The 27,096-nt window shown below is 35.7% G+C and overlaps 2 long non-coding RNA genes and 2 pseudogenes across 5 annotated transcripts; 2 read left to right on the top strand and 2 right to left on the bottom strand.

The window, feature by feature from the left end:
* Positions 1 to 27,096, top strand: part of LOC108867458 — a 166,167-nt pseudogene that overhangs the window by 47,302 nt on the left and 91,769 nt on the right.
* On the bottom strand, positions 1,180 to 7,207 carry LOC103945907. 2 transcript variants are annotated; one of them, XR_007254735.1, is made up of 10 exons: positions 6,553 to 7,207; positions 6,117 to 6,193; positions 5,572 to 5,630; positions 5,258 to 5,310; positions 4,790 to 4,843; positions 4,253 to 4,395; positions 3,896 to 3,981; positions 2,940 to 2,997; positions 2,307 to 2,382; positions 1,180 to 1,453 (listed from the first exon to the last, which is right to left on the bottom strand). It is a non-coding gene; the product is annotated as an uncharacterized LOC103945907 (long non-coding RNA). The 2 variants fall into 2 exon arrangements; XR_007254736.1 differs by having other exon boundaries at positions 6,117 to 6,177; positions 6,553 to 7,206.
* LOC103949916 overlaps positions 11,718 to 27,096 on the top strand; it is a 45,026-nt pseudogene continuing 29,647 nt past the window's right edge.
* LOC125472816 lies at positions 12,866 to 15,934 on the bottom strand. Of its 3 annotated transcripts, none has more exons than XR_007254731.1 (3): positions 14,478 to 15,934; positions 13,025 to 14,383; positions 12,866 to 12,930 (listed from the first exon to the last, which is right to left on the bottom strand). It is a non-coding gene; the product is annotated as an uncharacterized LOC125472816 (long non-coding RNA). The 3 variants fall into 3 exon arrangements; XR_007254732.1 differs by having other exon boundaries at positions 12,866 to 12,943; XR_007254730.1 differs by having other exon boundaries at positions 12,866 to 12,947.

Here is a 27,096-nt window from a genome sequence, read left to right on the forward strand (position 1 = left end):
AACATCAACAACTGGTATATTATATATACGCAAATCATAGTTTAGTAAAATACGGAACACATGTGGTGTATAGGTATTGTTTGAGAGTTTTTTTAAAAAAAATGTATACTCGTAAAATATATGTATTAATAATTTTGAGGCCAGAAATATACTCTAAAAAATATAAACATGAGTTAATTAAAACGATTTTTCCGTAAAGTAACTATAAGAAGAAAGGAAAACTAATGAAAAATGGCTTAAAATTTTTGAGTTTTAATGATAAGGACAAAATAAAGGGTAAAATGAATAGTACCAGAATTGACTTTTTAGTGTAAAAATGTGGTTTTTCGTTAAAGTGAACAGTACCGTGGGCTTTTCGTTAAAACTCCCGAAGAAGAAAGCACCAATCACTTGGGTTTTAAACTAACTATTGAGTTAAAACCTAAAATGTTTAATATGTCCCAACACACATAAATCAAGAAATGGTAATTCTGAGAAGAAAAAAAATTTAAGAAAAAAGCAAAAAAGTATGAAGAGACTTTAAATACCCAAATTTTAATAGTTTTCTGTGATATAGTTCCAAAACAGAACACAGATGTCAGCTATGACATGGGTCGCGTGGTCCCAATTGTGAGATATGACGTGGATCACGCAGATCCAATTGTAAGATAGGACATGGATAGCACGGTCTCCGACATTTCGAAATCTTAGGTTAAGCAACAATAGGACTGCCAGAAGAGGATTGAAGGAATAAAGCATTCGATTATAAAATTGAGGTGCGAGGATGCCATGCAATGCAAGCCAGTAGGTAGCCCACACTAAGCCAAGCCCTACCCAGATAACGAAGCGGTATAGAAGTTGGGCGGAGAGAACAAAAAGTCCAAACCAAACAACAGACAGCGCTGCCGTGGTCACGACAGAGAAAATGTAGAAAGGGGGAAGGCATGGGCAGTTATTCAGCTTGCACTCGCAACTAGCCTGATCGACGGAGGGAGGTATGACAAAGTGGGTCGGATCCACCCCGAGGGGAAACAGAATGGTAGCTAAGGCCAAGAGGATGGTCAAAGTCAGGTGTGTTTGCGGATTTAGAGGTGAACGAGAAAATATGCCCGCGCGTTGCCGCGGGACTTGAATGTATTAGGCGCAATAGGCATGAATAGTTTCTACAAAAAGCAACTAAAAAGACATAGCACCTAAGAATCAATGAACAATTGGGACATCTTACTCATATGTGAGTCTCAATCCCTAGTGAACAAAAGTACTATTTCTTCTTCAAATTGAATCGAAATCATTGATCAAGCAATTAAACATTCCCACTGGCAAATAATTGACCCCCAAGAGTTGAGCAGATATATAGTGACTGGAAAAATACAAAGTGAGCACCAATGATACTGCACCAGTACAAAGAGCATCACTCATCAGCTAATCTAGCTTGAAATGATAGGGAAAGAACCTTGACTAAGATCTTCAATCACTGAGACAACCCAAATGAATAGAGAAAAACACAAATAATAAACACGGGGACAAAGAACCTAAGAAGCAGAAACAAACTTCTATGCACAAAAAATTTGTGCAAGTAAACAAACATCCAGTTGTACTGAGACTTTAATGATCCATGTTTAATAATATAACTTAAACCCAACCATGAATTTACAAAAAATTTAGGTAGAATTATTAACATAACTCAGAAAAAAAAAGACTCAACTTTGCAATTAAATTTCTTACATAACTTAAACCCGACAAATTTAACTAATTAGATTCATCCACAAAATAGATTTTAACATAACCTCAAAGAGTTTCTTCTAACCAAGTAAACCATTACTCAACAAAAAACATGTAGACAAAGCTCTTATCAAAATCATAATATTGTAATGAACAGGAACTTCGCTACACACTTTTCCAAAACGAAGGAAAAATCTACTTTGTAACTTAACTTAATATACGAAACCACCAATTTAGTCACCTAAAATTCATAACCAACAAAGAAAACAACTCCAAATCCTCAGGTTTACACATGTATGAGCCAAAGGTCAAGTTTTTACAAAATAATCATCCCACAATATGAAAAAGCAGATCGAAAAATTTAATTTTTGAACAGAAATAAGCCAAAGGTTCAATTTTTACAGACACGGATCATTTTATACACAATAAGCATACATAAAAACATAAAACTTGACAAATTTTCATTAACTTATCAACCAATACAAAGAACTTAGTGGGTCCTGATGAATGAAAAATAATTCAGAATTGTTTTTACATTTTTATTATATTCTAAGTTTTTCACGGAGCCAAATTAAACCAACATGCTTAAAAGAAAAAATTGATACCTGTAAGGCTGGAGACTGCTTTCAAGGCCTTTTTATTTTCTCTGTCGTTATGTAAATCCAATTTCACTACCACCTTCTGCAGAAAGAAAACAATTTTCAATTAAAAAATTGTTTTGGGAGAGAAATGGAAATTCATTAATACAAATACCAATACCGATTTCTGGGATTTTAGGGTTCTGTTACCCTTGCAACTGAAAGCCTAAAAATCCCAGAAAAATGCCAAGAAGCTTAAGCAGAAAAAATCATATTTTCAAAAACCAAAACCCAACATCGATTTAATCATAAACGAAAGAAGAAATTAAAATCTAAACAAAGTCACAAATTATCGAATTGAAAACCCACAAAAAAAAAACATAAAATAAAAATAAGCAACTGACCTTAAAACAAAGAATAAATACACAGAACAGAGAAGAATACCCAAAATGAGAGAAAATGAAACAAATATATAGAGAGACAACCATCCCCAAAAACCTGACCTAACTGTACTAAGATATATGGCCAATTAATTGTTCAACCGGTAATGGATTGCTGGATATTCTTAGCTGCCCTTGTAGTTCTTGTTTGTCATATTCAAACACAACTCAGGAAAAATAAATATAAACACAAAGAGGGAAGAAGATATAAGACAATTACCTATTTAGTGAGTTCTTGGACCTATTTAAAGAGTCACTGGAATGAAATGAAGCCAACTCTGCAACAGAGAAACAAACTAAAAGTCAAAATCCAGAAATTCAAGTTTAACTCAAATCAAATATAATAACCAATTAAGTGAAACTTTGCTTGCTATATATGGATATGCATGCTATAAGAAACCATTCATTTGTAGATCATATAGCATCATCAGTATTATACTCATTGTTTCATGTAATCAGCCTACTACATGGGGAAAACACAGAAAAAGGAAAGTAGAAAAGTAGAAGACATAATACTTGAGTATTTGGCAGAAATAGTTAGCTTTTGAAAAAAAATTGCTAAACTGTGTTACAAATTCAATCGTTAGAGTTGTTAAAATTCACTTTCATCTGTACAATTCAAACTTCCACACATGTATTCGTACAGTTTACCAATTGTCACACACTGCTAATTGCCAATATAGCAAGATAATGAATTCCGTTAACGAAAAAAAGGATATGCAACTTAACTTACCATGCCAAAGAAGCTCCATAAGAGTTCAAAAATAATACTCACTTAAAACAATGAGTACATTCTAATCCAACAAATACTAAAACAGAATAGTGCCAGCATAACGACTTGGCACGTTAACCTTTAGGACATCTAAATTATCATATAATTTCCAATAGGTCACTATAGATTTTAGGGGCTCATAAACAATTAGCCTAATCTTTTTCTTTCATCTTGGCCTATAAATATTAAAATGCAACCAAATCTTCAACGTCAAAAATGAGAAGATGACTTTGATTTCTTTATAAGAAAAGTCAATAACCTTCCAATTGGCCGATGCTTATCCAATAATCCAAATATATTTGTATTGAATTATGATATGACACCGTAAGTTTCAAGCATTTAAATTAAATTTGTAGTAAAAAGCGTAGGCAAATGAAGAATAATGTTCTCTTCCATATCTCAACCTTATGCTTGCAATGTATCCTTTGCTTCTTTTTTGTCTTCAGCATCTACAGTTCTTTAAGGCAGGTTTTGCAGCGTCTGCATTCACCTATATAAGGTTTAAAATTTTTTAGTCAGAGAGTAAGGAGAAACAAAATAAAATGCTCCAAGGGGTAAACCCCAGCAAGCAATAAGAGTATATTTTCAATGCAAAATGGCAATTAGGAGTCATAAGTACCTTAAAAAAATACTTCTGAAGCGCAAACAGTCCCATATAAGGGTAAGAAAATTAATAGAGCAGAGAACAAAGTACTCACTATAAAACATTTTAGTTCTTTAAGAAAAATAAAGCAGGGTTCAAAAAGGATAATGAAGCATACCAGTAGGTTCCCAATATCAGATAATGATTTCTTTCTTGGCCCAAGATTGTCAATTGATTCTGCCGGCTTCTGAACTAAAGCATTCTGAAGTAGCATTGCACCTTAGGAAGCCACTGAGCTATCCTTCTCCACTTCAGTTGTATCTAAGCAGTTCAAAATGCCATCAGCCGTCTCTGATTGTGACAACTCATTCAACTTAATTTGGTTATCATTTATAGCCTAAATCAAACTACAACTTTATCCCGTGAAATCAAGGAAAGCCACCTGTGTCCAATTTCATGTCAACACCTCAATTTATATCGCATCCAATTAAACTACTACAACAACATACTGACAAAGTGAACATGGAAATTCATATACCATTTGACAATACCAAATCAAGCAATTTCTAAAGACCATAAATAGATCCTACAAAGCAGAAACCCTATCTCATATGCATTAAAGCGATTAACAAACTCTCGGTGAATCATCATAAAATTAACCCAATTTCTCAATTCCAAAAACAGGAAAGATTAAGAAAGGGTTCTGAGTTCTCACCATAACCAAAATAATCATATTGTTTCAGTTTGAACTCGAGTCAATTTCCGTCATCTGCATTAACAAAAACAATAACTTATGTCAGTGCATTCCACCATAAATCAATTCCTAAAATCAACTGCATATCACAAAGTTACCCAAAAGACACAAAATACCTGAAAATTACTATATTAGCACTCCCTCCCCCCCCAAATCAGAAATCTAGAAAATAGAACTTGATAACATTGTACGTAGAAAGCATGGTATCAATAATTTAGCTGGTTTCCCAGGACAATAATGAGCTTGCAGAGATCATATTCATACATGGATGCACAAACACACAGAGACACTACAGAGACCATTTGATGAAAAAAAAAAAAAGAGATGCTCAGAGACTCAACACACACTATTCATAGATCCATGACTTAGAAATTCTCAGATCTAGTTAAAATTAATAAAATAAAATAAAAATTAAGGGATGTGAAATACCTCTTATAGTCTGGGCTCTGTTACCCTGATTCCTTCACCGGCTTGAGGCAAACCTGAGGAGATCGGCGATTAAAGGATAAGAAAACTGGCGGCCATGTTTTAGTTTTGTGATAGAGAGAGTTCAAGAGAAAAAAGAAGGGGATACCCCTTCCCTTCTGAGATCATCTAACACCCATACACTATATTTACACAACTACACTAATCAATACTCATAAGACATCAATGGTCCAACAATTATGGAGCTCGAAATTTCTATGAGGGCCAATCAAATCATAAATTAAAATGAAAACATGTAAGTAATTAAGAATTATTACTTGCTCAGTCAGCTCCTTGTCACTTCAAGGATTATTCAATTCAACCTGATTCGATCAAACTGCATCACTCAACAAAACAAACAAAAAATAAATTAAAAAAGAAAATCAGGGGAGCTAGATAAATATACACTGACTTACTTTTTGGCTAGAAAACCCAAAAAGAGCAATTAAACAGCAGTGTTATTACCTTAAACAGGAGTTAAAATTACTCACCCTTTTTCTTTTTCATCACACCAAGACAAAACTAAAGGAAGACTTCTAATCCTATAAATTAGCAAATACTCTACTATCCTAAATTCCTAATCCCACGTGACTTCGCTGCCCCACGCCTTTGTCCCCTGTCTCCCATTAACTAAAAACACTCCCAAATCACATCAGCCAGCCATACAACAAAGCCACTGGCCACATCAAATATTAGGCACGATTTAGGTAACCAAATTCAACGAATAGAGTTCGGATAACGAAATGCAAAGAACACGATACATAATTGTAAAATTCAAGAACATGATTCAGAGGATTTGAACTATATTGTGTTGAAAACTTACCGAAGAGCAACGATTCCAGGTCGGTAGCGGTCAGGCTTCTTGACTCCTCCAGTTGTGGGTGCTGATTTTATTGAAGCCTCAAAATTAAAACAATTAGCAACTTAGATCCAATAATCTGATTGTTTCTCGGAAAAATAGCTTGCAATTATTGACCCAACACAGATTTTGCAGCATTAATTAAGAGAGAATTATAGTTTTATTTACTTGTGACTAAATCTTTCTTGTTTTGTGGTAATTTGTATAGCAGACAGCCAAACAATATATATAATTATTCAAACAGATTAAGACTCGTAATCAAATCAAATCATTTCTGGTGCAGCTGCTGAACAATGAAGAGCCGAAGCGACTCCTGCTTTTGAGTGACAGAAAACTCTGCAGTGACTCGAACAGAGAAATTGAACTAATAATAACAAAGAGTTGGGATCACGATACTCACCAAGACCAGATCGAAACGAAGCACAGCCTCTCTCCCCCTTGAAATCTGAAATCCCCACCCAAAAAAACCATGCATGGGCCTCCATGACGCAAACGATGGAGTAAGACGACATAGGCGAGGGAAGGCAGACGGCGGTGAGAAGAGGATAGGATGGACGCGAGACCGTCTGTGTCGTTCTCGTCGGGTCTGTGAGACGGAAGAGGCAAGGAGGGTTTGAGAAGGAAACGAAAAAGACCGCCTTTACCATCGTTCTTCCTTCCCACGATCATCAACACGTATGCATCAAGACTCACGGCAGAGAGGGCCAGTGGTAGTCTTGTAAATAAACTGAAATGTCTTACAAAACACTGTTCATTTCTACAGTGCAATTTTGCCAGCTTCTTTAGACTAAAGTAATTTGGAGGAGGGTTTTGATTTTCATCATCCGCCATAGCGGTGGTCAGTTGGGAGCAGAAGGGGAGAAATAAGAAACGAGAGCTGAGTTGAAACAACTCTGCAAAATCGAAACCAACAATTAAGATCAATACCTATGATGATTGTAGAGAGACAAAGTAAAGTCTAGAGAGAGAGGCAGATAGTTTCAACTCAGCAAAATCGAAACCAACAATTAAGATCAATACCCATGATGATTGTAGAGAGACAAAGTAAAGTCTAGAGAGAGGCAGATAAGAAGGTAGTGTGGGAGAGAGTGAGTTATGAGAGAGTATATATAAAGGCGAAGAGCTGCTGAGTGGGATGACTTATAGCCACTATATATACTCTCTTTGACAAAAAGAAAGTCCCTTTGAATAATATCCACTATGAAAAGAACTGTTTTTGAAAAGACCTGCTTCCCAAAGAGCTGCTAAGTGGGATGACTGAATCGCCTCGTAAGTTTGTTTTTTTATGTTGATAGTTGGTCTCAAGTTATGTGCCCACAACGAGATGGCGACACAACAAAGGATAAAAAAGGAGAAAATGTTTTGGCTCGCCTCGTAAGTTTTGTTTTTTTTTATTGTTCTGCCTTTGTCGCTATTATATATTATTCTGATCAAACTCTAGCAAGGATGTCACGTCATCCTTCATCATCTTTTAAATCAATAATTTGGGTGCTACTTCTGTGATAGAAGTCAGGGTGCTGCTTACTTGCTTTTGTAAATTAGGCCCTACTTTGTCATTTTGAATGCCGGTACAGTACCTGGTACAGTACCCTTTTTTAACCGCTTATTCTACTATAAGCATTCAAAGTATGTTATTGGTGCTTGTTTTCTTGTGCCAGCCGGGGGAAAAGCAAACATGTCGCACTTGTAATTATTGGAGGTAATAGAGTAATCAGAGGAGGAAGTGACATTGGGGATGGTTCAGTAGATGATGGCAATACTAAGGGAAGTCATGGAAGCTATACAGGCTAGAGAATCTGAACATGAGGAAGAACCAAAAGCTAGGTCGAGGCGTTCTTCTTGAGAAATGTTTATTTGCCTCTTAGCTTCTACTTTGTTAGGTCAATAAAGTTGCATGATTTTTAACTAGTTCACTAAGATGATTAAGGAAAAGTTGGAGATGCCTTACCTCATTACTAATTTTGCAGTGAAGGTGTTGCAGGAAGCGTTCCAGCTTTCACCACTGTATCGTGAGGCATATGCAAACACGATTAAAGTTCTGCTTGGTGAACCAACTTGTTTGCTGAAATTGAAAAGGATTTTACTGCTTATGGGATTGCTTGGGCCCAAAATAATATTGTTGGGCCGAGTGTAGGTTTATGCTCGGCCCAAAGCCGTTTCAAAAATACTATGGATTGTCTGGTGATCCCGGGCTATTCAGCAGGGATGGTCGAGTCCTATCACAAGAAGGAGTAGTTCAAATAAGCAAAGGGGTCGAGGAAGTCCTAGTGCAATTAGGATTCTCGATCAACAATGAATAAAGCCTCAAAAAGGGGTGAGTTCAAAGTCCTAATGGGAGTAGGGTTGGTCGAAGCAAAGTTGGAACGGAACAAGAAGTCCCAATCCATATATGATTTTAACTCGATTTCAAGAAGAAGTTGGTGCTATAAATACAGGACATGCAACAATTCGGGACCTTCAATTCAATACACAATTGCCCTGCACAAAACCTCTCAAACATCTTGAGATTTTTTTTTTATTTCTTTTTCTCGCCGACACATCTTCAGTTTGGATAAACAGCACTGTGAAGGCAACCGGCGAACACCTTTAGTTTGGATAAACAACATTGCTGCCGTAGAATCAGCCGACCGAAGAGCACATTCAGTTTGGATAAACAGCACTGCGTCGAGGCCGACTGGTTACCTATCCAAGTCTCGGTCGAGAAGGGTTTTCCAATCCTTATTGGCAGATGTCATCTTATTAGCCTTTTTGGCGAAGTAAGGTGTTACGAGTTACTACATTCGGTGTATTGGACGCCGAATGATTTTATGATTAGATACTCATAAGTGAGTTTCAGAGTTCGGCATTCTGATAGCCGAACCACATTCACCATCAAGACATACATCACTTTTGAATACTTTGTCCGTATAGTCTGGTGTCGATTCGACGTGCTTATACTCTTACGAATATAATCACTGTGACCGAATCGGGCGACAACGATTTGTGAACTTTGCAGAACTACCAGCCTTGTCTTCAGGCTCGAGAATCCAAAGGCCGAGATTTGTTCCTTCCTCGGCCGCAGTCGTAAGATAAAGAAGTCAGCAACACGCTCAACGCAACATCAACAAATTTTACTCCTCGGCCGACGAGTTGGCACGCCCCACATTCAACCGAATGACGTAGTTAGCTTAATAGTTACTCGGCTTGCGCGCCACGTAAGCTTTATAATTTTTAGGATCAACAGGGATGAATCGGTATTTGGAGGTGGTAAAGTTATTAGAGGAGGGATGGGCCAGTCATCTGGGAACGGCCAGCTGATTGGATACGGTTATAACTAATGTTGTGATTCATCGGAAATGCTCTATGTAGATGAAAAACATTTCCGGCGGAGACACCAAAGATAGAAATGACAACCACCAAGGCAAAAAGCACGCAGGCTCCCATTCTGCTAAGCATATGAAAAATTAATCAATCTGAAATGTAGTTAAGGGGTCTATGGATGCAGTTACTCAGTGATCATAAAGCTAGTTAATGAATTTAATATCGGGACAAAGATAGATTCCGGTGGTTGTGTGGTTGTTCCTTTTTTAGATATGAGAAGATTCTTAATTCTTCTTCCTCTTAGAGAGGGAAAGAGAGAGAGAGAGAGAGAGCATGAGAAAAGAAAAAGCCCGGGAAAGTTTCTTATTTTAACTTCTCTTGTATTTTGTGGCTTTATGTTTGTGGGTGCACAAAGTGGAAAATTTTCTCCTGCAGCAAGTGCAAGTCCTCAGCCTTGAAGAGCTTAACAAATGGATTGGATTGGAGAGCTACCTTGAAGCCCAAATTTGAGAAGGGTCACTACTTTTGGGGTCCTTTATTTTCCAGAAATGTCAATTGAAGCTCTTAAGCTTCTTTTGTTAACCCTAAACAGAAACAGGCCTCCTCTCTTCTAGTAGTACTTGTGTATTATATATAAAGGGAGAACTCATTCGAATGGGGGCCTGTATGTATGTATTTGCCTCGTGTGCTGCTGTTGTGGTCCTGTACCTACTTTTTGAGCTTTTGTTTTCCTTTTCGGTTTTTAAGGATTGACGACATTTTCCGTATTCCTACTTCACTCCCCTTTCCTTCCAGTTCAAAACTGAAACCTTGCTTCTACCGTAGCTTTTTACTCTTTCGCTGTTCACGTATCATAGCGTTTTACTCTTTCTCTGTTCACGTATGTATGTAAACTACCAAACCGGAGGATCGCATTAGTTAATTAATTCACATTTGATTTGTTAAGTGTGCGGATTATCCTTCATTAGTTTAACCACATGTTACTTTCACAGTGTTTTCCATGTGTACTCACCACCATGCGATTTTCCATCTCTTCGATTAATTTACATGACAAGTTGAAGCAGTTCAGATCTTGATAACATAAGAAAAGAAAAGCCTTGGAAAATGATTTTGTCTTTGTGCTGAATGCGGTCCCAGTTTCCACAACTGCTTCTCTGAGCTTTTGAGCTTCTTTAACTTCTTTTACCCTAATTCAACAGAAACCAAAACATAAAGAGAAAGAGGCATCTTAAAACTCTCTCCCCACTGTGATTTTTCCTTTGGTCTTTTAAGGAGCCTATGAAGATGCTGGGCAAAACTAAGTTGCGGTCATTTCTCGCCGTTTCAACTTTGATGCGTGCAGTAGCATTCTTTGTTAGACTAGGACAAACTTGTATAATAATTTGTGAATGGTTGAAAGTATGAATCTTACATCGGAGAAATAATGGAGTAGTTGTTGGACTATCTGCTTAAAACATCATTAAAACAACATTAACTTGCTTTCCAAATATAACAAAAGTATTACTGACAAGTTAAGAAGATTGAACCTTATATTTAACAAGATGCAAAATTTGTCTCCTCACCTATAATTAATGTATTTTCACTATACGACCATCATAATTCAAAATGTTTATATAATTCAAAACGTTCATTCTCTTTATATCATTATCCAAAGAATAAAACTTTTATTTTTTCATACAGATAGATGACTAAACGATCTTCATATTGAATGATTTTTCTAATATATAATCTTTAGATGATGGTAAAAAGAATGAACGGTTCGAATTATGATTGTACATTGAATATTCTTTATTCATAGGTGCGGGGATAAGTAGTTCCCCACGGTAAAATTACAAAAACTGAATCTGAATTGGCCTCTTTTATTGGACAAACAATCACATGTTCACAACGCAGCTGTAAATCAATCGCAATTGTAAATCACAAAATAGAAATTTATACACTTTTTCTGAGATATAAGTGCATGGAAGGGTGTGGACTGTGGAGGGGGTGAAACGTGTAGTTGAATTGCACGATGGATAGCGACCAAGTTTTCTTAAGCTTGATAAAAACTGGAAATTAGGCTTAAACAATCGAGATAAATGAAAAAGCAAAGAGGGAGAAGGGGAAGCGATGGGAGAAGTTTTCACGTTTTTACGTTTTTCCTTTTCTTCTTTTTGGTAATACTATTTTTCATATTTAAATGGGTTTATTTTTTATCATAAATGGTAATTCTCCCACACCATCATGATGTGACAGTGACACATAAGTATTATTATTATTTTTTTTATCATTACAAATGGTCTTCGAAATTTATTTATACTATATCTAAAATTGAAAATTTAATCAATCTAGTTCTAAGAATAGGTGTTTCAAACTAATGTGCTTCTTCTATCACAATTTTGTAAACGTTATATTATGTGTTGATGTGATATATAATGAGTCTCACAAATCTAATTAACTTAAAAATAAATTAAAATTAAGTTAAAATTTTAATTTCTGTTTTAAATATTCATAAAAAAAATTCTTAAAAACAGAAACAAAATATTATTCACCCAAAGAAGGCAGAAAGAAAGTCGCACCTTTCTGACCAAAAAAGAAAAAGAAAAAGAAAGTCCCACCTCACTCAGCTAAAGTCCCAACTCACTCATCGAAAGTCACAGGACCCAGCTGTGTCCGTGCATCATCCGACTGACAAAGTGACACAAATCTTCGTATCTATTGACCGGTAAGAACCTATTTCGTCACTTTCAGCAGTTCCCACAATTCCGATGCTCAGCTCATTATCCACCTTCTTCAGTTTCGCCGCCAAAAGATAAGAAATTGCTCAAAACAAAATACTCTTTTCTTTGAAAGTTGCAGGCATTGACTTGAGAGTAAGGACTGCAAAAAATGAAGGTGGTTCCACGAGAAGCTGAGGAGCTGAACCTAAACAATGCTGGGTTCTTCGCACAGAAACGTCTTGTGCGCGGGTTGACGCTCAATCACCCTAAAGCTGCAGCTCTCATAGCCACACAGGTGTGTTTTTTGCTCCGAAACTTTATCTTTTGTTCAAATTTACAAAATTTGATCGGATTTCGGTAATGGATTTTGTAAAGGAAACGTTTTTGTTTAATGTGTTTGGGTTTGTAGATTTTGGAGTTCGTTCGAAATGGTGATAAATCTGTGTTGGAATTGATGGTCATTGGGAGACGGCTGCTGGGAACGTAATGGTGTGAACTGTGAAATCTTATCAATTTGCCCTGTTTTTATACATGGGATGTTAATTCTGGATTCTGATTGTTGAATAGCATCTGGGTTGCCTTCGTTTTTGTCCAATCAACCAATTTGTTTTCCTAATTTCGTACCCCGGAATCATGTGTCTAGTTGCTCGAGATTGGTCTGCATATTTCCTTTTCAAACAGGAAACAAATTCTTCCTGGTGTTCAATATCTTTTGGTTCTTTGCATTTGCTTCGAAAAGCCTTAATCATAATCACTGCTGCTGAAAATTCCTCATAACCCTGACATAACATGCTGCCTAAAATCATTTTTTTATGAGTAAGATATAAATGCAGCAGTAAGGGAGGGACGGTTGGAGATATTGGAAGTGCTTACCAAAGGTGCATCTCAGCCGGCATGTGAGGAGGCTCTGTTGGAGGCAAGCTACTTGGCAGGGCTAGGTCCGCAGAGATGCTCATGGGGTCCGACATGATCCCCGCCCTCAGGCGGCTGTGCATGCTCTTGTTTCTGCTTGCTCCAGAGGCTTCGTTGATGTAGTTGACACATTCATCAAGGTAACAGTCTTTTATCATCATACATTAATCAAAATTCCTTTATGGTTTTAAATTTTAGCAAGCGCTTATGCTGAAAGTGCTTTTCTAACCTAGGAGGACTTGTGCTGAGCCTACAATTGCCTTAAAGTATGCTTCAACATAAATAAGTGTGATGTACAATTAAGGTAGCCATCACCGAAATGTGTATGTGTTGTAATTGCTTGAACATTTAACTTTTGTTCCATGACAGTGATGCTATTTCTTGGTGGCAGTGTGGGGTGGATGCCAACGCAACTGACAGGGCGCTGCTTCAATCGTCCAAGCCATTCCTACATACTAATGTTTACTGTAATGTGCTTATTTCCGCCATTGTTAGCCAGCAAATTTCTGTTGCCAGACTGCTCTTGCAGGTGTATCCCTAACTCATGGGCTAGTATGCATACCTTTATAGTTATACACTGCTGGCCCTGGGATGTAAATACAGGAGAAGAGTTTTGGGTGGGTGCAGGACTAGCCATGGCTTACAGCGTGACCTGGTGTGCTGTGGAGTATTTTGAAGCCAGCGGTGCTATCTTGCACAAAGCTCTTGCAACACCACTCTCCTAACATTCCTCACTTTGGGAGGACTCTCATTCACCACGCCATCTTATGTAACAATGAAAGAGCGGTAGAGGTTCTGTTAAATTGCAGTGCAGATGTAGAAGTTCCAATTAAGACAACAAATTCAGAAACTGACTGCCCCGTTCACATGGTGTCACGACTTGGATTAAATAAGATTCTTCAACTATTGATTGGTGCCTGGTGCAATATCAACTATCAACTCTCAGACAGAATCCGGAGAAACTGCACTAATGATCTGTGCCAGATAATAACCCCAGGAATGCCTCAAAAGCCTGGCTTCAGGCGCTGCTGATTTTGGCCTGGTCAATTCTGCTGGTCAGAGTGCAAGCATAATAGCTGAGTCGGCAAGGTGGGCTCTTGGCTTCCAGCACGCAGTTGTAGAGGTGAAATTGCTCAATCAAGTGATGCATCAATATTTTCTCCTCTAATGTTTGTGACTCAAACAAACAATGTTGAGGCTTTGAAGAAACTGATTGAGGGGGCAGACGTTGATTTCAATGAGCAAGATGAAAAGGGATGCTCAGCTGCCATGATAGCTGCAGCTATCAAATTGCTTATCGACGCTGGGGCTGACATAAACCTGCATAATAAACATGGTCAGACGGTAATGGAACTATTCGATACAAATCACAACGGTGAAGAATTTGAAAAGTTGTAGCTTAAGAATGCTGCACCTCAAAAGGTACTTGATAGTCCTGTTGAGTTTTATAGGACTCAACATCAGGCAGTACAACACAACGCCACAGATTTCATTCATACATTGATGGGCAGGGGTTCTGATGTGAATGCTTCTGATGCCGATGGATACACTCTGTTGATGTTAGCAGCAAGAGAAGGCCACGCTACGCTGTGCGAGCTTTTGACTTCTTTAGAGGAAAAATGCGACATTGTGCAGGACACGAGACAGCACTCTTGCTTGCAAGGAAAAGTGGGATTAAAAATTATGCAGAGAATTTGATATTGGAAGAGCTTGCAAGAAGGTGAAGTCAGGTAAAGAAACACATAAAAATGCGGTAGAGGATCTCCACATCAAAAAAATGCTGAAAATGGTGGGGGCTGCTGGGATTTTGCAGTGGGGGAAGTCGAGCAAGAGAAATGTGATTTGTAGGAGGGCAGAAGTCGAGGCTAGTGACTCGTTCAGATGGAACCGCCGGAGGAAATTTGACACTGACGAGCCCGGGCTGTTCCATGCGGTAACTACAAAGCAGAAGGAGCTGCCTTTTGTGTGTGAAGTTGGGATTGAAATGGCTGAGCTGTGGGTGAGAGGGATCAAGCTTTTATCATATTTTAGCGTTATTTTAGAAAAAACCAGGGTTTATTAAAGAGTAAAGATCCAAAAACCAAGGATCTTTACCACATAGGGCTCCACAAAGACAAATCCAAGAACAACATCAGCCAATTTTCCTTAAAAATTTCACAAACCAACAATCCAAACAAACATCAGCAACATTTGTTTGATGATCAAAAACACAAAAACAAAAAGAAAGATTGATTAAACAATTACATGAAAATCTAAACGGGAGCTTTCTCGATCGATCTGCATAATTCACCTGTTGAACCACCTCCGAGTGGCTTCTCCGAGGTTTACAAGAGTGAGAATGTAATAGATAAAATAAATTTACAAATTTGCAGAGGGTAATGATTCCGAACCCAATCATTCAATCACAAATTAAACAAATGTACAAGATTGGGAACAAAATCGATGAAATTGACACAGCGAGAGTACCGTTTTCGAACCTGAACTTCGCGAATCATGCAACGCGGCGGTGACCAACCTGAAAATGATGAAGGGATTGCTGCAAATCCTTGTAGAAATCGCTAGAAGCTGCAGACATTCGAGCGTTCAAAGAAGAAACCATGGAGGACGCGAAGAATAAAAGGGAGGTGAAGGCTTCGAACTCGCGTTCGCGTTCGCCATCGGTTTCATGGGAATTTGGGAGAGGATTTGATAGAACAGTCTTTTTTAGTGCAGAGGATTTTGCAGAGTTATCTGTTCGCCGGAATTTGGAGATGGGGGTGGTGGGATGGGAGCGTGGCTTTTCTTTTCTGGGTTTGAATTGCGGCAGTTCGGAGATGGAGATGGCAGCGTTGAGTCGTCGAGGGTGATAGCAGAGAGACTTTGACTTGACAGTGTTAAGTTGGGTTAAGTGAGTGGACAGGTGTCGCAAGATTGGAGAAGGCACATTCTTTCATAGGTGCATAAGGTATTAAGGTTAGAATTAGTCTCAGATTGTGAGAGAATTTAGATGCGTTGTGGGTTTTATCTTATTAGAAAGGGGTACAAATGTGTAACATATTGTTCTTTAATAAAACACAAGGACGTTTAAGTATGAGCGAATTATGACATATGGTGACTTTTTTTAGACAATGATATTTTATATTTAACGAAAAGGGATTAATCTATAGTAACACAAATATTCAATAAACAAATTAAATACAAAATTGCACGCTTGACCAAATAAATATAGCAGCTCATACATAAAAATAAAAAAAATACTAAAATTACATGCCACCGAAAAAATATAATAAGTCTTACATGATGAGATCCAAATATTAAAGTTATACACCATTGAATAAAGATAACAAATCTTGCATGGAGAGATACAAATATAAAAACGTAGCTAGTAGGAAAAGACGACTATTGTTCTAATACATTCAAAATAAGAGGAATGGACCAGGCATTTTGCGGATAACTAGCTCTCTCTCCATCTTTCTACTGATCTGAAAATAACATTGGAAGAGAAAATAATTAAAAATAATTATTAATATGATACTCATACGAACAACAAAAGAGAGAAGTAACTAAAAAATATTGGTTTAGTCGTAGTTTGTCTAATGTTTTCTTGCCAATTGTAGCATTTGTAACATTTTCATTGTATTTTGTGTTTGAGCAACATCAACCGCTCCTATATTACATATACACAAATCATAGTAAAATATGAAATACGTGTGGTGTACAGGTATTATTTAGGTTTTTTTTTTTTTTTTTTTTTTTTTTTTTTTTGGAATTTTGTATACATGCGTAAAATTTGTATAAATAATTTTGAGGCTAGAAATATACTCTAAAAAAGATGAACATGAATTAAATAAAATGATTTGTCTATAAAATAATTAAATTAACAAGAAAGCATAAATCACTTAGGTTTTAAACTAACCAAATTCTTGTTGGGTCTAAAATAAATTTTGGGTAATTTTAAAATTTTAAATACAGTAAATCCAACGGTTGAGATTGAAAACAATCAAATCTAATGGTAAAAAAAAAAATCCAACTGCTAAAACAATTGAAAAACATATTTGAATCAAAATTCACCCAAAAACTCCATAATACATATTTTGTAGGGTCCATTTAGTGAATTTTTAACTTTTATCGGAATCTAAATATTTGCTAATGTGAAATTTAGTCAGTGAGTTTTATTCGAGTAAAAAATTGAGGTCCGGTTTATTGTGGAGAAAATTAAATTCCATTGGTTAAAGTTATATTTTCAGTAAGAAAAGTATGAGCAGATACATTACCCAAATATTGGTAGTTTCATGTGACATAGTTCCAAAATCCCCAGTTGTCAGCTATGACTTGGATCGCACGCTCCCAGACATTTCGAAATCTTAGGTTAAACAACAATATGACCGCCAGAACAGGATTGAAGGAATAAACCATTGGATTATAAAATTGGGGTGCAAAGATGCCATGCAGAATGATCCAGTAGATAGCCCACACTAAGCCAAGCGCTCCCCAGATAACGAAGCGGTATGGAAGTCGGGCGGAGATGACAAAAAGTCCAAACCAAACAACAGAGAGAGCTGCCGTAACCACGACAGAGAGAATGTAGGAAGGGGGAAGGCATGGGCAGTTATTCAGTTTGCACTCGCAAGTAGCCGTATCGGCAGAAGGAGGTTGGACAAACTGGCTCGGATTCACCCCGAGGGCAATCACAATGGCAGCTAAGCCCAAGAGGATGGTCAGAGTCTCCGTTAGATGTTGCGAATACGGAGGTGGATTTCGAAGAGGGTTTTGATTTTCAACGTCCGCCATAGTGGTGCTCCAACTAGGCAGCTGGGAGAAGAAGCAGAGAATGAGAAATGAGGGATTGAATTGAGTAGCGTGGGGTTGGGTTTTATACTGTAGTGTTGACACCTTCAGGGTAGGTGAGTTAGACAAACTCTTTCATACAACCTGGGTTTGGATAAGCAAATGGCGTTGAGTTTCTAAAGTTCGACATTGACACTGACAGCCTTGGTGGAGTTACTCTTAGGGCGTTCGATGAGGGATCTCATTTTCCTGTTGTTGACACTGACAGCCTTGGGCACCCTTGGGCGTTTGATGAGGGTGAGGGATCTCATATTCCTGTTGTTGACACTGACAGCCTTGACAGCCTTGGGCGTTTGATGAGGGAGAGGGATCTCATATTCCTGTTGTTGACACTGACAGCCTTGACAGACTTGGGCAGCCTTGGGCGTTTGATGAGGGATCTCATATTCCTGTTGTTGAGTTGTTGACACTGACAGCCTTGACAGACTTGGGCAGCCTTGGGCGTTTGATGAGGGATCTCATATTCCTGTTGTTGACACTGACAGCCTTGACAGACTTGGGCAGCCTTGGGCGTTTGATGAGGGATCTCATTTTCCTGTCAGGGCTGCGTTTGAAGTTACTCTTAGGGCGTTCGATGAGGGATCTCTTTTTCCTTTTGTTGACACTTTTTCCTTTTGTTGACACTGATTTTTCTTTTTCCGCCTTAGGGCGTTCGATGAGGGATCTCTTTTTCCTTTTGTTGAAGAACGCCTTAGGGCGTTTGCTGGGGCTCTCTTTTCTTGGCCTTTTTTGGCCTCCTTTTTTTTTTTTTCCGGGTAACAAGGTTGGGGCTCTTTGGTGAGGAACCGGATTTCCTCCGAATTCTTAAAAGTTGAGATCACTAATCAATAAATTCGGATCGTTGAAATTTGATCAAACGGTTATAAACATGAGGTTTTTCTAAAGTTATAATAATTGTAGTCGTTGGATCAAATTTTAACAGTTTAAATTCATTGATTAGTGAACTTAATTTTTTAGGATCAGGAGGGGATCCGGTTCCTTTGGTGAAACTGTTTGCGAAGAAACGAAAAATTCTTTCATACCACTTGGATTTGGATAAGCAAATGGGTTGAGTTACTTAAAGTTGGACACGTGGGTAGAGATGAAATCATTTTTAAGTAAAAATATAGAGAACAATTTAAAAGATAGTTTGAGGTCCGACTTTAGGTGTTTTTTTTAAGTGTTATTTGTCGCTCAAACAAGTTTGATAAAATGTTCTTAGCAAATCACTTCTAAGATACAATAAAATTTGAAATTTTAGATCAACTTCTCTTAGAAATAACTAGAAAAAAATTATATAATTAAGATGGATAAAAAAGAGAATAAACGAAACTGTTTAGGAGTATATGATTTATAAATTTCATCGAACGTGGGATATATATATATATATATATATATATATAAAGAATATAGAACCCATTGAGCATTGTTCTAAGTGTGCGTATAGAAGGTCACATCCTTCAATTGAAAGTGTAAGAAGATCAAATAGGTCTTTCGTGCGCCTTTTCATTTTATCCTAAATGCAAGCTTACTGCATTTTCATATAAATGTGCCTCCCTCACCCTGCGTATGAAAAAAAAAAAAAAAAAATTCTATAAGGCACAATAAGGATGCGTTTGTTGCATCGAATTATCTCATATTGAATTAGTTTCAAGGATTAAGCTGGGTTGGCTTAGAAAAAATTAAAGTAGACTAGTTTAGTGAACGTTTAATGCAGTATCAAACTAAAAAACTTGAAAATGAAAATCGGTAAAAAAACATACCATATTTGAACAATCACAACATCGTGAACTAACCAAACCGCAACCAAATCCTAAACTGTAAAATATTCAGGAGGCGAAATTGCAAGTGAACTCCATAATCCACTTAAAGTCTTGGACACGTGGTGGTGACGAAACCATGCTCAAAATTTAAAATTTGGAAAATAAAATAATTTGTGATTTCAGTTCAAAAATGTCATTCTTACCATCTATTTGTACTATCTCTTTAATAGAAATGAGACTCACATGCGTTGATGGATCTTATCTTGTCCATAGAGATGATATAAATAATGGTAAGTGTAGCATTCCCATCTCCAATACAAAGACTAGAACTTCCTTTGTCACGAAATAATTCACAAACAACCGGAAGCATTTTTCCTCATCACCCTAAATTTTGGTATATGATCACCATATACATAATCATTTGATACATGTCATTTCACTTAACCTTGGTTAATTTTTTTTTTTCAAAATTAAAAAAGTAGCATTTAATGTGAAAGTTAACTAGAATTAAGTGAAATGTCTCGTACCAAATAGTTAAATGTATAGTACGTATACGACTATGGTGGGAGCAAACATACACCCCAAATAACCCCTCAATACCCATACAAACCCAACCCACCCTTATTTAAAAAATATATATTTAACGTCTAATTTCTCGTTTGTAAAGTTTTAGGCGCCAGCCCTGCTTTTGCCGAATGCCGTAATGCGCCAAAAATTTTAGCTTTTAAGTGTCGACAGACGGGGAGGACATTGTGGACTCGAATATCAAAATCTAGGCAAAAGATCTCAAGTGGAAGAATCTGATGGGCTCACATTCTCACTTTTTCTTTTTAACTTACATCCAGATTAATTATGTGAAGGCGAACCGTGATAGATATACGACAACGCTCATTGTTAACATTATAATGTGAATGTATTATATTTACTGGGATATTTGAATTTTCTTTCTCTTGATCTCATATGAAATTATGTTGTGACTTGTTTTAATGGCTTTTGTACAGTAGTAACTGGTAGTGATAAAGAAAATTCAGTAATTGATATCAAAAGTCATGAAGAAAATAATCGAGAAGAAGATTTAGTTATTGATATCGAAAGTGATGACTAATTAATGAAGAAAGTAATTAAAAGCATCTTCAAAGGAAATGTTAAAAATTTCAACAAAATAAAAATGTCAAAAAGTCTACATCAGCAATAACAGTAAAAATAACAACACTAATGTTTTTAACCAAAATGTCAATTTTTATGTGGCATGATGTGGAATTGTAGTAAAGATGATTGTTGTCAAATTTGACAGTAGTTTCAAATAATTTTTAATTAATTATTAAATGTTTTTATTATTATTTTTATTTAAAGCATTACCCTTCCATTTCCTTTCATTATCAAAGCAATTTTTAAATATTTTTTTACTTTTTAGTTCATTTTCTTTCATTTTCAAAAAATAAAATATAAATATAAATTTTTATTTTATCTTTAAAATTTAATATATCAGATGAGGAGAAAAACTTTAAAAGATGATAAAGTTGCATAAAGAATATCGAGTTCGTTTCCAAAACCAGTTGGGCATGATTAGTCATGATCGTATCAAATATAGTCTAATCCCAAAAAGATATCCAGTTGGGCATGATTAGTCATGATCGTATCAAAGAAAGTCTAATCTCTTTTGTACTATTTATGTTAACGCTAATTTAGTAATTTGATATTGCTACCTATAATTAACGTTTATGACCACATGCAATTAATGGATATACTTACGTGATTGTTAAAACCCCCACTCACATGCGAGATTTTTTATAAGAAACGGGAATACAAGTGGTAATGTAACATTTTTACGTGTTACAAATGAACAACATAATTGATTTATACATCTATTTTTAGGATATATTAACAATAAACTCTACACATTAAAATTTGAGTTTAATATTAACGTCATGTAATTCTGTTCAGAGTATTCTAAGAAAGTTGTGCTGACATGAGCAATAGCTTAAATTTTGTGATTTTTATTTTTTTGTTAAACGATAGATTTTGTTAGATTAGTCATCGGTGAGGTTTAAACTCACGTGTCATGCAAGAGCTCAACATATTTTGACTACTGTGGTAAAGGGTCACTTGCAAAATTTTGTGATTAATTACGTGGCTAATCAAATTCAACTTGCCCATTATCGAAAAGAAAAAAATTTCATGTGAGAAAAGTACCGTTTGATACACCAATTTATTATCATATAAGTATTGAGTCAGAGCCATTATAACTCACTAAAGTAGGAAGTATGGTTGTTGTACAACTTCCTTAGAGACCTCCTATGACCATCTCTAAGGAGAACATAAAATTTAAATTTGATATTTTATGTGGCACTTTGACATTTTTAAAATTTTGCTCTTCATTTGATATGTCAAATTAAACTATTATTTTATTACATATTTTTTCTTCATAATTTCTGTTTTATATTTTATATTTTACCTATGATATTACTTTTTTTTTCGTAATTTCTCTTTTATATTTTAAATTTACATATATAAATAATTCATAATAAAAAGAGAGTTTTAACGAAAGGCTCACGGTACTGTTCACTTTAACGAAAAACCACATTTTTACACCAAAAAGTCAATCCTGATACTATTAACTTTACCTTTTATTTTGTCCTTATCATTAAAACTCAAAGTTTTCAAACTATTTTCATTAATTTTCTTTAATAAAAATGATATTAATTAACAATGGAGTACAAATAGCTATAATTCAACAAAAGAGAAACTATCAACCGAATGTTTGTCAAAGAAGCAATTCACAAAAGGATGTCTGTCCAAAGTAAGACGTTTGACAAAAAGCACATTTGTCTATTAAAGCGCAAAGGGACGACTGCTCATTAATAATGACAAAACAATCATTGCAGATGTATGTAGTGTTGAAGCAGCACTGGAGGATATTTGTTCACAAGGGACTCGGAACCTCTCCGGATCAGATGAAGGGGAAGAGATCCCTGCGGAAAGAGAGAAAAAAGACGTGCGAAATTTGACCTTTGGATACAAACGGATGAGATCAATCCATCCGGAGGATCACCAGGGGACCGATCCGTAGAGGATCTGAATCCGGTTTTTGATAACATGATTGGTCCATTTTGTTCTAAATAAAGAAGCAAAATCAGATCAGTTGAGCTATTCCGTACTGCATTGCTAGTCCCCATTGCAGATAGGATTGGAAGTTGTAGATTGTTTGAGATAAGATCATATCATTCAACCTTTTCGGATTCCTACAGAGAGAATTATTTAGGGTAATATTGCAAAAGATAAAACCTGGTTAATACTTTCTGTCAGTTTTTTTAACTGTAATTAGTTACATCAGCTGTCATTCCACAAAGGGTATATTTGCTTGTGTATATGTAAGCATCAAAGTGTAATCTTATTGATTAAGAAATGGAAAGATATTTTTCCTATCCATAATGGACACCTTGCAGATTCCTAGTCAATATATGTTGAAAAAGGGAACTCAAAAGCTAGGGCTGAAAGCATACAAAACATGCATGGGTCAAACCTTGGTAAAAGGAGAAGGAAGATGCATGGAAGGGAAGAAAATGAATGAAATGGACTACAAGATGGTTGGTGATGGAAATATGGAAGGGCAGGAATTAAGGGAAAGGGACTGCAAGATGGGGACTAAGGTGTGAAAATAACGCAGAAAGTAACAAGAAAATTCCTAAGGGGGTCGACTCTCAAAACGGCAATCTAAGGAAGAACCTAATCAATGGACAAAAACACATATATTATTTTCTTTTCTAAATTTTAAATTTTGAGCGTGATCGTTGGTGTATTTCAATAATATATATATCATAAAATACTAATTATAATATATTATATATAAGATACAATGGTGTAGTGTGTGTAGAAAGTGGAGATTGGTTTTTAATCTAAGTAACGTGTCTCTTGAATTGAACAAGCACAACTATGTTATACGCCCATTGGTTTGAATCAGAAGGTTATGATTAATCTGATCTGTATATAAAAGTAATAATAGTACAAATCAGTTACGAAAGAAAAGTTCAGATGCTTTGATTATGACTCCTGTAACGGAGAGATCTTTTAATCTGCCCGTAAAACGAGTATTATAACACATGTCATTATACAAACAGTTAGATATGTATGTTAAAAAATTAACTACTTAAAAAGTAAAACTTCTTATCACTTATATAATAATACATGATGTACCAGATATTTAACCGTGTTAATGGACCAAGGATACACTATGTGTTAATGGTCCTTCAACTTTAATAACTGAAAGAGTAAAATTTCTCATCACTTATACGGTTAGATATGTTTACAACTGCTTGTCGGAAGCCAAGAGCCCACCTTTGTTCTCTTTTAACATTGTACTAAATTTTTAAAATTTCATAGATTTTGTTCTCCAAATTCCCATTCCACCCTTCTTGTTTTTTTTTTTTTTTTTTTTTTTCCGAAATTTCCCAATTCATTCTATATTGACTTGAATTGATGCTAGAGAGACTATCTATTTGAACCATATTTTGAGAACAAATGATGTGGCAGTTATTGATTAGACTACTTCTTTAAAACATTAAAAAAAGAATTCAATAATCAATCGCCACATTATGTGCTTTGCAAAATATAGTCTAAACATATGGTCTCACTAGCATTTTTCATTGACTTGATATTGAAAGGTTAATTTCTCTTAATCCTCATTAATTTTTTACAAATTACTCTATATATTGAGTCTTGACTTGATATTATTGGAAGGTTACAATGTTGCTCACTTAGACCTCGTTTGGCACGCCGTATAAAGTATCGGATAGGATAAATAGTACGAAGTAAGTTGTTTGGTGCACCTTTGTACTAAATAGCTACTTGACTAATAATCCAGGCCCACTTGTTTTATCCAGTACACACCTTCTAACTAATACACCCCAAAAGGCAAGGATAATTAGTCGGATTCTCTCCCTTCGTCTTTTCACATCTTCCCCATGCCCTACCCAGTTCTCTTTTTTTGTTTTCTTTCAATTTTTTTTGGAAGTTCAAAACCCTTGTTGGATTGCATAACACGCATTTGCAATTAGTGGGAAGAGGGTGGGATTTGATGCGTTTCATCTTCATCGTCTTCCTCCTCCTGCAATTTTCGATTTTTTCTTTTATTTTTCGCTTTTTCTCTCCATGCCTTATTGTCTTGTATCCTCCAGTTTGTGATTTTTCTATTTGATGGATCTGTTATTCTCAATAATTTACAAGAATATTTCTATTCTATTTTAATTTCCAAATCTCTAAGCACGTCGTGTTAGTAGGGGTTTCAAAAGGATCCCAATTCCCAAAACTATGAGCATTTCTTCTTCCCGTTTGTCTGTCTTTGATTTCTTTTGCTTTTGGTTTTTTTTTTTTATTTTTGTGAATTGTTATTTTAAAAACACATTTGTGATTTTTTTAATTTGACTTATTCAAAAAATACTATTAACAAGTAATTAAGAAATATATATATATATATATATATATAGGCCGACCTCTTAATACGGTCATTAGTCTGATGTTGTACCAAATGCTTGACTAATTTAGTCAGTACTATCAGATGACTATTTATCATATCCAACTGAAATAGTCAGTACAGTCTGAGCTGCCAAACGAAACCTTAAGGTCCTCATTTTGAGGACATGTGGTCTTCTTTCACACAAGCCCTTAGATTGATTTTGTGGTTACGCATAAAAAAAATATCCCACAACCTGAAAGAAAAAAAAAAAAAAAAAAGGGAAAAGGGAAAAAAACGATTCACGCGTGAAATCTCTTTAGGTGGCGGACAGGTCTCTCCTCGGATTGCGCACGGCCATCAGATGCCCTAAATTTGTTTGGAGGCAGTCCCATATTTTGCAATCCATTTGGACCGACTGTTGTGCCTCTTCTAATTTAAATAGCCAAAAGGAATGTGATGGGTTTCTTTTCTCACACGTAAACCCCTCTTCTTTTCTTTTTTCTTTTTATTTTTTTGTTTAATCTGTTTGCTGTACATAATTTTGTTTAAGCATAACAAGGATAATAAAAGCTTATAGATTACCATTAGATCAATTTATTGACTCGTATAAAAGTGGACCTCACAGGTCCTCAAAATAAGGACCTTAGGTGAGCAACAACGTGGAAGGTTAATTTCATCATGAAAAAGAGCATTTAATGTCTTAAAATATTTAATTAGCTTAGAACTCTAAGCATATATTCTACTCTCTTATAATTTGTAAATACTATCTATTTATTTTATTTTTTTGACATTTAAGTGAGGTCCCTCCTCACGTAAATCTTGGCTCCGCCACTTGCTGTGGAATTGTTAAAGTATTTGTGACAAAGCATATTTTAGGGAGTTTCAGTCTATGTTGTTGAAAATTGGGAGACTAGAAACACAAATTATTTTATATTCCAAATTTTAAATTTTGAGCATGATTTTAAGAAAACACAACCCATTTTCTTGGTTTTTTTGGGTTCAACTTCCATAGTTTTATATTTTATTATAAATTGTTATTGTGTTCTGTCCTTAACACTAAAATTTATTACTATATTCTTCTTGTTTGGACTATTTCTCTACAATTTTGGTAGATAAGTTTCTATGAAAAGTACATGAACATATGTTTTTACAGGCTTTTCTAACACAAATGAATATAATTTCTGTGTAGTTTGCTTATGATTCAATGTTTGTATTCAGGTAATTTGAATTTTGATCCAATTCATTCCTATGTGAAAAACATTTGCAGTTGAAGTTAACTAACCTTTTCACTTGTTTATTCTTTTGTCGTTTTGGCAAATACAATCTTGACCAACGACGAAAGCAATCAGGCAGCCAATCAGCGTTAGCATCTTTTATGGTTGCATTTTCCTTAGAAAGTTTGCCTTTTCAACTGTTTATTCTTTTGTCGTTTTGGCAAATACTAAATAATTTAGTATTATATTTCTTCTCTTTACAAAGTTTGCTAAATAATTTAGTATCATAGATTCATATTTATTTTCTTTAGTGAACTTTTTAAACCATTGCAGTAGTAGATGTTCCACGCAAGTTTTAAAATGCAAACATTAATGATTCTGCCTATCATTCTAATTAAGGGGGGCTGTATTTAGCTAGGATTTTAAGAAATTTTCAGAAAAATTAATTTCATGGAATATGAGAAAGTTAATGAGAAAAAAAAAAATCAATTATTGAGAATTTGAGTTGATTAATTAGAATTCTCAATAATTTTCAGTTATTGAGAATTGAAAATTTAATTTCATGGTATGTTGGATCATAAAGTCATGATTTATGGCAAGAGGCACGTATACGAAAAGGCAGTATGCTTTGCATCTATTCTGCGGAAATGGAAGGATGCAGGAAAGACCTATTTCATCTTCACACACTTTCAACTGAGGGACGTGACTTTTTTATAGGCATACTTCAAACATGTCTTCGGGTCCCCGTTGGCTGCAATTTATAAATCATGCACTCCTTTACAATTTCTTACTTATTCT

The sequence above is a fragment of a genome, unplaced genomic scaffold, assembly GCF_019419815.1.
Source record: "Pyrus x bretschneideri cultivar Hongxiangsu unplaced genomic scaffold, Pyrus_bretschneideri_v1 Contig74, whole genome shotgun sequence".
NCBI classification, from domain to species: Eukaryota; Viridiplantae; Streptophyta; class Magnoliopsida; order Rosales; family Rosaceae; genus Pyrus; species Pyrus x bretschneideri.